The sequence below is a fragment of the Medicago sativa genome, chromosome 1 (genome assembly GCF_051527215.1).
Source record: "Medicago sativa cultivar Bolivia chromosome 1, Bolivia_mono, whole genome shotgun sequence".
Lineage (NCBI taxonomy): Eukaryota > Viridiplantae > Streptophyta > Magnoliopsida > Fabales > Fabaceae > Medicago > Medicago sativa.
The window spans coordinates 38,448,048-38,466,234 of NC_140749.1; the positions used below are offsets into that span (position 1 = coordinate 38,448,048).

Sequence of the window (18,187 nt, forward strand, 5' to 3'; positions counted from 1 at the left end):
GAAATGATTTTTCAAGTTTTTTAAGTGGTGGTTATAAGGGGTTTTATAATGGTTAAGTTTTGGAAATGATGGAGAAGTATTGGAGTAGGATTATGTGACTTAATAGCAATTATTTGAGAAAATTAGTATTTGAAAGTTGATTTCTGCATAAACTGTTGCTGTCATAATCATGAAGCGATTTCGCGAATCATGAGGCGATTTTGACAGCAACATCAAATTTTTCTGCACAGTCTGATGCTGTGAAAATCGTGAAGCGATCTTACGGATCATGAAGCGATTTTAACAGCCCTGAAACCTCAAAAATGCATTTGTCTTCAATCCAATCGTTTCCAAACTTATTCCTAAGTATAGGGACTTCTCTCTAATCATCTAGGGTTACTTTTATGAAAGAAATAACTTATGTTTTATGAGTTCAATTAAGGTGTTTAATGGCATTTAACCTATGAGGTGATGGATCTAACTTGTTTTGTTTTGAAAATGGAAATTTTTGTGAAAAGTGATAAAGTGAGACGAACTTCGTGATTTTCATGAATTCGTCCTATTTGGCCGATGAAATGCTTACGTAGCCTCTACTGCACGCACAAGTGACTTGAGAGGATACATGGCATAGGCAATTGAACTCGTTTACTTGGTTTTGGCTTAGGTGCTCAATTATTTTCAATATTGTGATTTTTGAGACGAACTTGATTGAAAATGATCATTGAGGGCCAATTGTTTATGAACCCTCTATGATTAGATTGATATGATTATGATATGATGTATGAATGGTTGTTAGGTGATGAATATGATGTTTGTGATCATATGTTGTGATTGTTCTTTTATTTGGAATGTAAGGAACTATGTGGAGATATGAACTATATGATATAGTTGGATGATGATTATAGCCGTTGACTTATAGCCGTTGATTATAGCCGTTGAATCGTGGTGAACATATGCATTGTGGATTGAGTCATATGTTCATGCATCATATGTCGTGTCGGATGTTATATCCATATTGCCGTTGACCGGATACTTGTATCCATATTGCCGTTGATTATAGCCGTTGATAATGATGTTTTTGTTGCATCATAAGGTGACGACCTTGGAGGAGTTTGGTACCACATGCATCTAGAGAAGAGTCTAGAGCATCATATGCATTTGATTAATTGATGAGTCGTGTCATAATTGAATAGGTGACTTGGTGAATTTGTGTGTTGGTGAAATTTGGTGAATGTTGTGATTATGTGGATTGGTGTATATGTACATTGGTGAATATTGTGGAGGGTTGTGAATAATTGTATTATGCTCTAATTGCATGTCTTAATTGTTTGTGCTTATACACTTGGTGAATCAATTGATGATGGTTATTTTAATAATAATGATGAGGTGAGATTTGTATATGTATATATACATATATGATGTGGTGATGTTCTTTGTTAATGATGATGGCTTGCTTATAATTTCGATATGACAAATTGTACTTGTTGAGATAAGCATGCTAGATGAGTAATGAAGTGAGTAATGTTTTCATTGATTGATGTTGATAAATGATGAGCTTTTGTTGATGACTTGATTAGAGGTTGAATATGTATGCTATGCTATGATAATAATGTGATAACTTGAAATGTAAGTGATGGGGGATAATAATGATCATGTGATGCTAGTGTTCTAGGAGGGAGGGTTATGTATATGTGATACGTGTATGATACACTTGTTGATACGAACTTGGAATGATAATATTGAATGGTATAAGTGTTGTGAATACTTGTGAATACATGTATGATTTGTTATTTTGTATTCTTGAATATATATTTCATTTCCAATGTTCTTGTTTAAATCTTTTATGGATTATGATGATGTAATGCTAACCCTCAGTGGTCTGTGGTGGACCGCCTACCTCTCTGTATGGATGGGTAGACGGCGTGCAGGATGTTAGTTGTTGCTTGTTGATGCCGAGGAGTGGAGTTCCTCTTTTTCATGCAAGTGTCTAGATTAGGACTCTGATCTAGGATAGTCTTTGCATGTTGTTTATTTGACTTTGTATTTCGGAGTTGTTGAGATATTCTGTTATTTGAGATTTGGATGATACATTTGTATTTAGTTTGGAGATCCAGAGATTGTTTATGACTTATATATTATTCCGCTGCTATGTGGTATAACATGATCTTTATGCATGTATGAATTGTGGTTTATTCGGAGACGTAGCATCTATTTCTAGAATATTTCTGATGTATTCGCACGTTTTACCGCTTAATAGAAATAGGGTGTTACAAGTTGGTATCAGAGCCGTGGTCGGTCTTGTCCGGACTAGTATTCTTTGAATTTCCTGTTGTATGCGACATGTACGAGAGTACTGTCGGTACTTGTTGTATTGTTCCGTTCTTTTAGGCGGGTTTGAGCGTAGTGGGGGAGTAGCAAGTTGCTTCAGGGGTGTTAGTCTGGCAAGGGAAGGTATCTTTGGCTGCGGAGGCTCAGTTGGTTGTGGTTTGTGTTCAGGTTCCTGTTGATTTTGAATTGGATCTTGTGTGTCTTCCGTTGAAGCATATGGACGTAATTTTAGGTATGGATTGGATGTTGACTTTTGGTGTTAACATTAATTGTTTGACCAAGAGTGTAACGTTTTCTAAGCCGGTGGCTGAGGAAGGTGGGAAGTTCTTGACCGCGGAGCAAGTGAAGAAGTCCTTGGATGGTGAAGCTAGTGTGTTCATGATGTTTGCTTCCTTGAAGGAAAGTAGTGAGAAAGGAGTTGGTGATTTGCCGGTAGTGCAAAAGTTTCCAGAAGTTTTTCTGGACGACATTACCGAATTAACGCCGGAGAGGGAAGTTGAGTTTGCAATTGATTTGGTTCCGGGAACGAGTCCTATCTCGATTGCGCCTTATCGGATGTCTGCATCAGAGTTGGGTGAATTGAAGAAGCAATTGGAAGAGTTGCTTGAGAAACAGTTTATCAGACCGAGTGTTTCTCCGTGGGGAGCTCCTGTATTGTTGGTTAAGAAGAAAGATGGAAGCATGAGGTTGTGTGTGGATTATCGGCAGTTGAATAAAGTAACAATCAAGAATCAGTATCCGCTTCCGAGGATTGATGATTTGATGGATCAGTTGGTTGGTGCAGAAGTGTTCAGCAAGATTGACTTGAGATCAGGATATCATCAGATTAGAGTAAAGGCGGAAGATATATCCAAAACTGCGTTCAGAACGAGGTATGGACACTATGAGTATTCCGTGTTGCCATTTGGAGTGTCTAATGCGCCAGGTGTCTTCATGGAGTATATGAATAGAATATTTCATCCTTTTCTGGACCGTTTTGTGGTGGTGTTTATAGATGATATTTTGGTGTATTCCAAGTCGGAGGAAGAGCATGCCGAGCATTTGAGGATTGTGTTGGGAGTTTTGAAAGAGAAGAAGCTGTTTGCTAAGTTGTTGAAGTGTGAGTTTTGGTTGCGGGAAGTGAGTTTCCTTGGTCATGTGATTTCTAAAGGTGGTATTGTCGTGGATCCGTCGAAGGTTAATGCAGTGTTGCAGTGGGAATCACATAAGTCTGTTTTTGAAGTTAGAAGCTTTCTTGGGTTGGCAGGTTATTATCGGAGGTTCATTGAGGGATTCTCTAAGTTGGCGTTGCCATTGACGCAGTTGACTCAGAAAGGGCAAGCATATGTTTGGGATGCTAAGTGTGAGAAGAGTTTCCAAGAATTGAAAAAGAGATTGACTTCTGCTCCAGTGTTGATTTTGCCGAATCCAAAGGAATCGTTTGTTGTGTATTGTGATGCTTCTAAGATGGGTCTTGGTGGTGTGCTTATGCAAAATCGTCAGGTTGTGGCTTATGCTTCGAGGCAGCTGAAAGTGCATGAGAAGAATTATCCGACTCACGATTTGGAATTAGCAGCCGTGGTGTATGTGTTGAAGATTTGGAGGCATTATCTATATGGTTCTAAGTTTGAAGTGTTCAGTGATCACAAGAGTTTGAAGTACTTGTTCGACCAGAAGGAGTTGAATATGAGGCAGAGGAGATGGTTAGAGTATCTTAAGGATTTTGACTTCCAGTTGAGTTATCATCCTGGAAAGGCCAATGTTGTTGCTGATGCTTTGAGTAGAAAGTCATTGCATATGTCTGCTTTGATGGTGAAAGAGTTGGAGTTGATTGAGCAATTTCGAGACTTGAGTTTGGTTAGTGAGTTAACACCGGATGGTGTGAGGTTGGGAATGTTGAAGCTGACAAGTAATATTCTGGAGGAGATCAAGAATGGTCAGAAGGAAGATTTGGAACTCGTAGATCGAGTAGTGTTGGTTAACCAAGGTAAGGGTGGAGATTTCAGGTTGGATGAGAACGGTGTTTTGATGTTTCATGATCGTGTTTGTGTACCAAGTGTTCTTGAGCTTAAGAGGCAGATTTTGGAAGAAGGTCACAGGAGTAGTTTGAGTATTCATCCGGGAGCGACTAAGATGTATCAGGACTTGAAGAGGTTGTTTTGGTGGCCTGGAATGAAGAAGGAGATCGCAGAGTTGTGTATGCTTGTTTGGTTTGTCAGAAGTCTAAAATTGAACATCAGAAGCCATCAGGTTTGATGCAACCGTTGTTTGTGCCAGAGTGGAAGTGGGATAGTATATCAATGGACTTTGTTGGAGCGTTGCCAAAGACTGTTAAGGGTTTTGATTCTATTTGGGTGATTGTTGATCGATTGACGAAGTCGGCCCATTTTGTTCCTATCAAGACCGGTATGTCTGTGACAAAGTTGGCTGAGATCTACATTGAGTCAGGAGAGAGTGCTTTGTTAGGACCGGAAGTTGTGCAAGAGACGACCGAGAAGGTTAAGATGATTCAAGAGAAGATGAGAGCGTCTAAGAGTAGGCAGAAGAGTTATCATGATAAGAGGAGGAAAGACCTTGAGTTTCAGGTTGGTGATCATGTGTTCTTGAGAGTGAATCCTGTAACCGGTGTTGGTCGTGCTTTGAAGTGTCGGAAGTTGACTCCTCGTTTTGTTGGACCGTTTGAGATTATTGAGAAGGTTAGGGTTGTAGCGTATCGGATTGCGTTACCGCCATCTTTGTCGAATCTTCATGATGTGTTTCATGTATCTTAGTTGAGGAAGTATGTGTATGATGCGTCTCATGTGATTCAAGTGGATGATTTGGAAGTAAGGGATAATTTGACCGTTGAGACTTGGCCAGTGAGGATTGAGGATCGTGAAGTGAAGCGTTTGCGTGGCAAGGAGGTCGTTTTGGTTAAAGTGCTTTGGGTTGGACCGACGGGTGAGAGTGCCACTTGGGAATCAGAGAGTAGGATGAAGGTTTCGTATCCGGAGTTGTTTCCTTCAGGTAATTTTCGAGGGCGAAAATTCTTTTAGTGGGGGAGAGTTGTAACAGCCCGATTTTCGCTAGTTTTATTTTATTATTTATTTATGTGTGTTATATGTGCTCTTATGTGATTATTTGCCTCTGCGTGTATTTTTGGTTGGGAATCGTAGAATTCGGTGTTAGAAGGGTATTTTAGTCATTTTGGACTTTGGGGCATTTTGGTCATTTTGAGGGCAGTGGCAATTTTGTAATTTTGCAGAAAGTTATTTTTTTAGTGTTTAGTGGAAGTTATTATTTTACCAAGTTACTAGAGAGGGTGTAGTAATTATTTTAATTACCGTTAAGTGACCGTTAGTGTTATATTTTACCGGTAAGTGAGTAGTAACATTTTTGAGGTTGAATTAGAAATGGGTTAGGCCCATTAAGGTTTGTGAGATAAGCCCATTAAGTGAGCCTTTATAAACTAATGTTAGTGAGAAGAGATAGGGTTACAAACATTTTCATTTCATTTTCATTGAGAAGAGAAGAGATAAAGGCTAGAGGGAAGAACAAGATCAAGGGTTAGAGCTTGAGGAGGGGATTCATCATCTAGGAGCTAAATTGAAGCTTGGGTTAGAGAATCTTGGTGCTAGAGGTAAGAGGGTTAGGTTTCAACCATAATTCACCTTTTTTTTTCTTTACCCATTTTTGTTAAATTGATGAATTGAACCTAATTGTTGTAAAATTCGTGCATAATTGTTGTTGTTATGTTTGAGAACATGATTTATGTGATAATTGTATGTTAGTATGTGAATTAACATGTTTAAATGCATAGTTGTTGGTGCTTTGTGTTCTTGAGCAAGTTTGATGAAAATTGAAGTTGTGGTGTTGAATTGTGCATGAATTTGAGTTCATTAGTTGTTGTTATTGATTTGGAACATGTTGTTATTGAATTGGTGCTTTGGGTACCAAGATTGATGAATTGATGAAGAGATTTTGATGTTGTTAATTATGCCATGAGTGTTCCATTTAATGAAGTTGTTGTTTTAAGAGTTTGATGAAAATGAGTTATTCATTGTGGATTGTGATTCTTGATGAATTAAGGTGAAATGTTGATGTTGTTGTGTTGGTATAAGTTTAATGAAATTCTGTTTTTAGTTATAAGATTTGGTTGTGAAAAGTTTTGGGAAGAAACTTAGGTTTTTATGTGAAGAACTAGTTAAGTGATTTTGGAATGAGAAATGATTTTTCAAGTTTTTTAAGTGGTGGTTATAAGGGGTTTGATAATGGGTTAAGTTTTGGAAATGATGGGGACGTATTGGAGTGGGATTATGTGACTTAATAGCAATTATTTGAGAAAATTCGTATTTGAAAGTTGATTTCTGCATAAACTGTTGCTGTCATAATCATGAAGCGATTTCGCGAATCATGAGGCGATTTTGACAGCAACATCAAATTTTTCTGCACAGTCTGATGCTGTGAAAATCGTGAAGCGATCTTACGGATCATGAAGCGATTTTAACATCCCAGAAACCTCAAAAATGCATTTGTCTTCAATCCAATCGTTTCCAAACTTATTCCTAAGTATAGGGACTTCTCTCTAATCATCTAGGGGTACTTTTATGAAAGAAATAACTTATGTTTTATGAGTTCAATTAAGGTGTTTAATGGCATTTAACCTATGAGGTGATGGATCTAACTTGTATTGTTTTGAAAATGAAAATTTTTGTGAAAAGTGATAAAGTGAGACAAACTTCGTGATTTTCATGAATTCGTCCTATTTGGCTGATGAAATGCTTACGTAGCCTCTACTGCACGCACAAGTGACTTGAGAGGATACATGGCATAGGCAATTGAACTCGTTTACTTGGTTTTGGCTTAGGTGCTCAATTATTTTCAATATTGTGATTTTCGAGACGAACTTGATTGAAAATGATCATTGAGGGCCAATTGTTTATGAACCCTCTATGATTAGATTGATATGATTATGATATGATGTATGAATGGTTGTTAGGTGATGAATATGATGTTTGTGATCATATGTTGTGATTGTTCTTTTATTTGGAATGTAAGGAACTATGTGGAGATATGAACTATATGATATAGTTGGATGATGATTATAGCCGTTGACTTATAGCCGTTGATTATAGTCGTTGAATCGTGGTGAACATATGCATTGTGGATTGAGTCATATGTTCATGCATCATATGTCGTGTCGGATGTTATATCCATATTGTCGTTGACCGGATACTTGTATCCATATTGCCGTTGATTATAGCCGTTGATAATGATGTTTTTGTTGCATCATAAGGTGACGACCTTGGAGGAGTTTGGTACCACATGCATCTAGAGAAGAGTCTAGAGCATCATATGCATTTGATTAATTGATGAGTCGTGTCATAATTGAATAGGTGACTTGGTGAATTTGTGTGTTGGTGAAATTTGGTGAATGTTGTGATTATGTGGATTGGTGTATATGTACATTGGTGAATATTGTGGAGGGTTGTGAATAATTGTATTATGCTCTAATTTCATGTCTTAATTGTTTGTGCTTATACACTTGGTGAATCAATTGATGATGGTTATTTTAATAATAATGATGAGGTGAGATTTGTATATGTATATATATATATATATACATATACATATATGATGTGGTGATGTTCTTTGTTAATGATGATGGCTTGCTTATAACTTCAATATGACAAATTGTACTTGTTGAGATAAGCATGCTAGATGAGTAATGAAGTGAGTAATGTTTTCATTGATTGATGTTGATAAATGATGAGCTTTTGTTGATGACTTGATTAGAGGTTGAATATGTATGCTATGCTATGATAATAATGTGATAGCTGGAAATGTAAGTGATGGGGGATAATAATGATCATGTGATGCTAGTGTTCTAGGAGGGAGGGTTATGTATATGTGATACGTGTATGATACACTTGTTGATACGAACTTGGAATGATAATATTGAATGGTATAAGTGTTGTGAATACTTGTGAATACATGTATGATTTGTTATTTTGTATTCTTGAATATATCTTTCATTTCCAATGTTCTTGTTTAAATCTTTTATGGATTATGATGATGTAATGCTAACCCTCAGTGGTCTGTGGTGGACCGCCTACCTCTCTGTATGGATGGGTAGACGGCGTGCAGGATGTTAGTTGTTGCTTGTTGATGCCGAGGAGTGGAGTTCCTCTTTTTCATGCAAGTGTCCAGATTAGGGCTCTGATCTAGGATAGTCTTTGCATGTTGTTTATTTGACTTTGTATTTCGGAGTTGTTGAGATATTCTGTTATTTGAGATTTGGATGATACATTTGTATTTAGTTTGGAGATCCAGAGATTGTTTATGACTTATATATTATTCCGCTGCTATGTGGTATAACATGATCTTTATGCATGTATGAATTGTGGTTTATTCGGAGACGTAGCATCTATTTCTAGAATATTTCTGATGTATTCGCGCGTTTTACCGCTTAATAGAAATAGGGTGTTACAGAAGTTACCATAAAAAGTAACTTATAACGTTTCCACTAACTCTACTATTCAAAAGCATAAAATCCAGCTTCTGGACTTCAGATGCTGACGTCATCATCAGAAGCGTATTTTCCTCAGAACCTCAATAAAGAGCTTCTGATGGACCATAGCTTCTGAACTGACTTCAGAACCTAAAATCCTATTCAGGAGCAAGCAAGCTTTTAATCAGACACAAAGTGCATGTTCAAATTTTTCTTTATAAAATCAAATCTTTCAACAGTTAAAGGCTTAGTAAATATATCAGCCCATTTGATTCTCAGTATCAATGAATTGTATATCTAAAATTCCTTTTTGAACATAGTCTCTGATAAAATGGTGTTTGATTTCAATATGCTTAGCTCTGGAATGCAAAATTGGATTTTTAGACAAACAAATAGCAGCAGTATTATCACAATAAATGGGAATACTGTTAGCAATAATCTGATAGTCTTCCAACTGATGTTTCATCCAAAGTAGTTGTGTACAACAACTTGCAGCTGAAATGTATTCTGCTTCTACTATAGACTGTTTTATCTTGGTTTTTCGGGTGTCAAACATTGATTAAGTCTGAACCTTTTTAACCTTTGATATCTCATTTTTTCTTGGGAAGGGAAAAATAAGAAAAACCCTTGAGAATCGAGGTTCGGGAGTTGGTTTTGCTATAGGAAGGTGTTAGGCACCTATAGCAACTATAGTATCCTATAGGAACCGTCTTTACTTTCTACATACGCGCTTTGCTTTTAAATGCTATTTATTGAAAATGTTATTTACACCTAGGGGTTTGCTAGGTTAAGAATTGGAGGGAGAAGAATGTGTTTGAATTTTCATTTTATTGGACTTGGAGAAGTTTTGACTTCTTGCCTACATACCCTTTTAAGGGATCAAACTCCATGTAGTTCTCTTCCAAAAAAATGTTTTTGTTTTTGTTGGTTGATTTTAATTTTGAAAATGGAATTTTAAAGAATAAGAGAGAGAGGCCTCAAGGGCATAGGATTTTGGAAAATGTGAGGTGTGATTAGTTATTTTGCAAAAAGGTCTAAGTATTTAGCAATTGTTTTATCATTTATTAAGAAAATAAAAGGGAAAATTCAATGGGATTTTGATCCCAAGGTTTCTTTGGAAAATTATTTGAGTGAAGTTGTTCACATTTTTTGGAAAAGAGAATTTTTCTAAGTATCGTGATTCCTAAACATACATCTAAAGCATACATTCCCTAGACATACATCTAAAGTATCCATGTGATGTGTGTGCATGTGTCGGTGCTTGTGTCGGTGTACATCATTAGAGTCCATTGTCCGTTACATAGGCCCTAGTTTACATGCTATGGTCTTGCAAGAATTTAAATTGCATAAAATAAAGTACAAAAAACCTAGGTTATACATGCTAAGTCCTTTGCAAGAAGAAAAATAAATGGCAAGAAAATAAAGCTATAGAAATGAGGGGAGATGAGGAATGCTTATGAGTGAATGAAACATGAAATGAAAGGGTTAGTAGCATAAGGCAAAATAGGGTAGAAATTATAAGCAAAAGGAACACTAAACAAAGTAGCAAAAACTTGACAAAAAGGTAACAAAATTCTTAACATAAAGGTAGCAAAATATATCTAAAATTTATCATAATATCAAAACAAATATATGACCTATAATCCTCATATCATGACAATTTTTCAAAGGTTTTATTACAGCAATAATGTGAGAATCATGAGAACATATTCAAGTCAAGAGTTATGATACATTTTTAGATACATTTGGCACTTTATTTTCACAAACAATTATTTATATGACTTGTAAAACAAGTAACTAACCACAACACATTAACATTCAGTAAAACACATCAAGTAAAGGTGTAAGCTCATCACAAATTCACATATCACAAATCAACAACATGTATCAAGAATTAGGATCAAGATCATGCAATTTTTCACAAGTTTTAACTAAATGTCACAAATAAGCAAGAAAATCATCACATTATTTTTTTACTAATTTTTAGTATGCAATGTAACACCCCGTTTTCCCAACATAAAAATTTCATTTAAAATCAGAGTATTTAATTCATAACGGAATGTCACACGCTACTTTAACATCTCAAAACAGATAGTAATAATTATCCTTCAAATTCAACATCATGAGAAATCTTAAACTGTTGCAGCGGAAAATAGTTCAACATTTAAAAGTCTTGGCACGCAGGCCTTATTGAAAAATCCCATAAATTAGTTCATAAAAGAGACACGTAAGGAACAGAAGTAAAAGCAAGCCCCCATCCCGTTACGTATCAGAGCACCTAGACACCAACTGAGAGTCCACTCATGAACGCCTCTAATCTTTATTACCTGCACATTACCCACGGTCGAGGCAACATATACGCAGAAGGGGTGAGATTTCATAATCAATACATTAAGCATATAATCCAATAAAATGCATTTAACAACTTAAACATTAATAACATATCAACAATTAACAATTAGCATATTTTTCATTTCATAACAAATACAATCATCGAATATCATTACTAATTTTCATCACAAATCATAATCAACTTAACACTCAACTTGACGACACAACTCATCCTTGACCATGCAACTCTATCAACTCAACAACAACTTGACAACACAACTCATCTTAGACCATGCAACTCTATCAACTCAACAACAACTTGACAACTTAAACATCATGAAACTTCTTGATATGCAAATGCATGTGGTACCAATCAACAACAAAATGAGCATAATAGGCTCCTCAACGTGTGAGCACAAAGGCTGCCGGGCCTAAAGCCCCCAACTTTAATGAGCACAAAGTCTGCCGGGCCTAAAGCCCCCAACTTTAATGAGCACAAAGGCTGCCGGGGCCCCCAACTTTAATGAGCACAAAGGCTGCCAGGCCTAAAGCCCCCAACTTTAATGAGTATGCAATGAACATCAACTTCCAACAACTTAGACAACAACATAAACAACTCATACGACTCATAATCATGGACAACTTGTTAAACTCTTGCAACATAGACCGACTCATGCAATTTCAAGACTTTATAGGTCAGCAGCAATGAACAACAACAGATTTGCAACATATAACAGTGTTGGAATATCTCAACATCATTTAAGGAATGGATTACATCAACATAAATATCATAACACATCATAACATTATTCATGCAACATTACTAATCATTTCAGTCATATAAACAGACTTCTGTAACATCTGGAAACATCCTAAACCTCCCTCATTCTTACTTCTAAGGTCAGCTCAAGACTATGCGTGCGAAAGGATCGCATCGGGACAATTTTGGGCAACTGACAGCCTAACTCGCAGTGGCGAATGATTCTACTCGCACTGGCGAGCTCAAAGGTCTGGCTCGCAGTTGCGAGCGATGTTACTCGCAGTTGCGAGTGTCTTGGGGTAGCTCGCAGTTGCGAGTGTTCTTGCTCGCAGGTGCGAGCGATGAATGTCAGTACGGCTAGAAACCTAAAAATTCCAACTTTTCACTTAATCTCCTAATTCTAACCTCAATTCAACATCTAATGATCATCTTATGGTATATCTAAGTTCTGTACACTAATTTAGCATCAACCTAACATCTTTTCATGATTCAATCATCAAATTCGGTCTTAAACCTAATTCCCAATTCTCACCAAAACTTAATCTAATCATGCTAAATTCATCCTATAGAATCATACTCTTAATAATATTGAAAATTAGTCTCACCCATACCTGGTAATAGCAGAAATCGATAGCCTCCTTTTGTTCTTCTCTCTTTCTGACTTTTCTCCCTTTTTCTCCAAAAACGTACGTATTCTGTTTTCTAACTTTTGTTGTCTATTTATCTCTCCTAATTACTCTTCTCACTACTAATTGCTCATCTCACAACACAGCCCAATTTTTAATATTTTATTTTATTTCTTATATCTTATTTTATTTAATAATAAAATAAGTCACACCAACATAACAACTTCACAACATCAATATATTTCACGTCATTCTAGGAAATCACATAATTTATCTATAAATCATGCAAACTATTTAAATTCTTAAATCATATAAATATATATATAAATAAATATATAAATCCTCATTAAATTAAGTAAATAATTAAGACGGGCGTTACAACTCTCCCCAACTTATAGAATTTTCGTCCTCGAAAATTTACCTCAAGCAAACAACTCTGGGTAAGACTCCATCATCTTACTCTCCAGCTCCCACGTCAAGCTTTCACCAGTAGTGCCGCTCCAAACAACTCTCACTAGAGGTATTTCTTTGCCTCTCAACGTCTTCATTTTGCGATCATCAATCCTCAAAGGTAAAGTCTCCACCGTAAGGTTGTCTCTAACTTGCACGTCATCACTCTGAATCACATGGGACGGGTCTGGAACATACTTCCTCAGCTGCGACACATGAAACACATCGTGCAAATTTGATAAATGCGGTGGTAAGCCAACTCTATAAGCCACCGTGCCAATTCTCTCAGATATCTGATAAGGACCAATAAACTTTGGATTCAACTTCTTTGACTTCAATGCACGACCAACACCGGTCGTTGGGGTAACTCTCAAGAACACATGGTCTCCCTCTTGAAACTCAAGGTCTTTCTTACGCTTATCATGGTAACTCTTCTGTCGACTCTGCGACGCTTTCATCTTCTCTTGAATCATTTTCACCTTCTCAGTAGTCTGTTGAACAATTTCTGGTCCTAAAACCACACTTTCACCGGTCTCAAACCAACACAACGGAGTCCTACACCTCCGACCATACAAAGCCTCGAAAGGTGCCATCCCAATACTTGAATGATAGCTGTTATTATAAGTGAACTCTATCAACAGAAGATGACTATCCCAAGTTCCACCTTGCTCAAGTACACAAACTCTCAACAAGTCTTCGAGTGACTGAATGGTTCTTTCCGACTGACCATCTGTTTGAGGATGATAAGCCGAACTCAATCTCAACTTAGAGCCTAAAGCCTCTTGCAAACTCTTCCAAAATCTTGAAGTAAATCTTGGATCTCTATCTGACACGATGCTTGAAGGAACACCATGCAATTTCACTATGTCTCGAATATAAATCTCTGCCAACTGAGCCACAGGAAAACTAATATTAATCGGTAGGAAATGTGCCGACTTCGTCAATCTATCAACAATCACCCAAATAGCGTCATTTCCCTTAGGAGTATTCGGCAAAATCGTCACAAAATCCATGGATATACTATCCCATTTCCATTCTGGTACATCTAACGGTGTCATCAATCCAGCAGGTTTCTGATGCTCTACCTTCGACTTCTGACAAATCAGGCAAGAGTACACAAATTGTGCTACATCACGTTTCAATCCAGACCACCAAAACAACTTCTTTAAGTCATGATACATCTTTGTAGCTCCGGGATGAATACTTAAGCTACTCCTATGACTCTCTTCAAGAATCATCTTCTTTATCTCGTCATTGTCTGGAATACAAATCCTATCTCGAAACCTCAACACACCCTGATCATCGACCTTAAAGTCACTATCTTCAGTTTGATTACTAGCAACCAACAAGTCCACAAACTTAACATCAGCTTTCTGCGCATCCTTAATATTTTTTAAGAAATCATTATCAATTTTCAGCATTCCTAACTTAACGCTCCGAGACGACATTTCACAAACTAAGCTCATATCTCTAAATTGTTCAAGCAATTCAAATTCCTTCACCATCATAGCAGACATATGTAAACTCTTCCTACTTAAGGCATCCGCAACAACATTAGCTTTACCTGGATGGTAATTCAAACTAAAGTCATAATCCTTCAACAATTCGAGCCACCGCCGCTGTCGCATATTCAATTCTTTCTGATCAAACAAGTACCTCAAGCTCTTGTGATCACTAAACACCTCAAATCTCGAACCATACAAGTAATGTCTCCAGATCTTAAGGACAAATACGACTGCAGCTAATTCAAGGTCATGAGTAGGATAGTTTCGTTCATGAGTTCTCAACTGTCTTGATGCATAAGCAACAACTTTACCATCTTGCATAAGCACACCGCCTAAGCCCAATTTGGACGCATCACAATACACCGCAAAAGGTTCATCAGGTTTTGGCAGAATCAAAACTGCAGCCGTCGTCAAACGCTTCTTCATTTCATTAAAACTGTTCTCACAATGAACATCCCACACAAAGGTTTTACCTTTACACGTCAACTGTGTTAACGGAAGTGCTAACTTAGAAAATCCTTCTATAAATCTTCGGTAGTATCCTGCCAAACCCAAAAAGCTTCTAATCTCTGTAACTGACTTAGGAGTCTCCCATTGTGATACTGCTTCAACTTTAGATGGATCGACTGCAATACCACTACCAGAAATAACATGGCCCAGAAAACTTACCTCGTTCAACCAGAATTCACACTTAGACAATTTAGCATACAACTTCTTCTCTTTCAGCACTTGCAAAACGATTTTCAAATGTTCCGCATGTTCTTCTTCTGTCTTAGAGTAAATCAAAATATCATCGATGAACACAACCACAAAGCGATCCAAAAATGCATGGAAGATGCGATTCATATACTCCATAAACACGCCAGGCGTATTACTCACACCGAAAGGCATCACCTTATATTCATAATGACCATATCGCGTCCTAAAGGCTGTCTTTTGCATATCCTCATCTTTTACTTTAATCTGATGATAACCCGACCTTAAATCAATCTTGCTGAACACACGTGAACCCACCAGTTGGTCCATCAAATCATCAATTCTAGGAAGTGGATATCTATTCTTTATAGTTAGTTTATTCAGTTGTCGATAATCAATGCACAACCTCATACTTCCATCTTTCTTCTTAACCAACAATACCGGCGCTCCCCAAGGTGAAACACTCGGTCTTATGAACTTCTTATCTAGCAAATCTTCCAACTGTTTCTTCAACTCAGCCAACTCAGAAGCTGACATACGATAAGGTGTCATAGACACAGGCTTCGTTCCCGGAACAAGATCAATAGAAAATTCAACTTCTCTCTCCGGTGGTACATCAGGAATTTCATCAGGGAAAACTTCAGGAAAATCACACACCACTTGCAACTTATCAATTACTGCTTGATTCTCCAACGATAAGGATGCCATCAAGGAAAACATCAAGATCCCATCGCGTTCTAATTGCTTCAGCTGCTTAGTAGACAAAAATTCTGCTCCACTTTCCTCTTCAGCAGAAGAGAAACGCACCGACTTACTAAAACAATTAATGAGAACATGGTTGTACTCTAACCAGTTCATACTAAGAATTACATCCATTCCACTCAGAGGCAGACGAACTAAATCAATCTCAAAGTCACGATCAAACATAGACAACGGACATCGTAAACAAACAAGAGAAGTAGTCACCGAACCCTTAGCTGAAGTTTCGACAACCATTTCACCACTCATATCAGACACAACAAGACCCAACTTAGAAGCACAATCAAAAGCAACAAAACAATGTGTAGCACCAGTATCAATAATAGCAACTAAAGGAGTATTGTTAATATAACAAGTACCTCTGATCAAACGATCCTCATTTTCAGTCTGAGTACCAGTCAAAGCAAACACTTTCCCTTTAGTCTGAGTCTTCTTCAGATTCGTACACTGAGACCCAATATGACCCTCTTCTTTGCAGTTAAAACACACAATGTCCCCATGCTTACACTCTGCAAGTGTATGTCCTTTACTGCCACAACGAAAGCACCGTTTAATATCCTTAGTACAAGCATTACTCTTATAGCCTTTCTCGCCACAAGTGTAACAAACAATCTCAGCACCAGCATCCTTTTTATTTGACCTCCTCTCATCATTAGCTCTTCCTTTTCCTTTGTCAGCAGGAGCACTGTAAGGCTTTGGGCGACTTTGTTGGCCCTTACCCCTCTTCTCACTCATAATCTTATAATGAGCTTTGCTGTCATCTTCATAGATTCTGCATCTGCTCACCAAAGCAGAAAAGTCACGGATCTGTTGGTAACCAATGGCTCGCTTAATATCAGCACGCAAACCATTCTCGAACTTGATACACTTAGAGAACTCAGCATTGTCCCCAGTGTAGTGTGGATAGAACTGAGCCAGCTCCACAAACTTTGCTGCATACTCTGTCTCTGACATGTTTCCTTGCTTCAGCTCAAGGAACTCGATCTCTTTTCTTCCACGAACATCCTCAGGAAAATATCTGTTTAGGAACTCTCTCTTAAACACAGCCCAAGTAATAACTGCATCATCCTGCTCTAGGGTAGGTTGGAGGCTCACCCACCAGTCATCAGCTTCCTCAGCCAGCATATGCGTTCCAAAACGCACCTTTTGATCCTCAGTACATTGCATAACTCTAAAAATTCTTTCAACCTCCTTGAGCCACGTCTGTGCTCCATCAGGGTCGTACCTTCCTTTGAAAGTAGGAGGATGATTTCTCAGAAAGGTCTCCAACATTCTCACATCCGCATTCGCACCAGCACCATCATTTGGATGTTGTCCCACAGCTTGGGCTACAGCTTCCAAAGCAGCAGCAATCGCAGCATCATTTCTTCCAGCCATTCTAGTCCTCTTATAGCAGATAAAATTCGCAGCCTCCAGGTCTCTTCTCTGGACAACACACAACAATTAGAACAACATAATAATGGTATCCCAACTGCTAAAGACACAACTCGACTCGCTGCTTGGCCGGACGGACCGACCTGCTCTGATACCAATTGTAACACCCCGTTTTCCCAACATAAAAATTCCATTTAAAATCAGAGTATTTAATTCATAACGGAATGTCACACGCTACTTTAACATCTCAAAACAGATAGTAATAATTATCCTTCAAATTCAACATCATGAGAAATCTTAAACTGTTGCAGCGGAAAATAGTTCAACATTTAAAAGTCTTGGCACGCAGGCCTTATTGAAAAATCCCATAAATTAGTTCATAAAAGAGACACGTAAGGAACAGAAGTAAAAGCAAGCCCCCATCCCGTTACGTATCAGAGCACCTAGACACCAACTGAGAGTCCACTCATGAACGCCTCTAATCTTTATTACCTGCACATTACCCACGGTCGAGGCAACATATACGCAGAAGGGGTGAGATTTCATAATCAATACATTAAGCATATAATCCAATAAAATGCATTTAACAACTTAAACATTAATAACATATCAACAATTAACAATTAGCATATTTTTCATTTCATAACAAATACAATCATCGAATATCATTACTAATTTTCATCACAAATCATAATCAACTTAACACTCAACTTGACGACACAACTCATCCTTGACCATGCAACTCTATCAACTCAACAACAACTTGACAACACAACTCATCTTAGACCATGCAACTCTATCAACCCAACAACAACTTGACCACTTAAACATCATGAAACTTCTTGATATGCAAATGCATGTGGTACCAATCAACAACAAAATGAGCATAATAGGCTCCTCAACGTGTGAG

The 18,187-nt window shown here is 37.5% G+C and overlaps 1 pseudogene; it reads right to left on the minus strand.

The window, feature by feature from the left end:
• Positions 1 to 15,552: 15,552 nt before the first annotated feature.
• On the minus strand, positions 15,553 to 17,326 carry LOC146954821 (uncharacterized; annotated as a pseudogene).
• Positions 17,327 to 18,187: the final 861 nt, after the last annotated feature.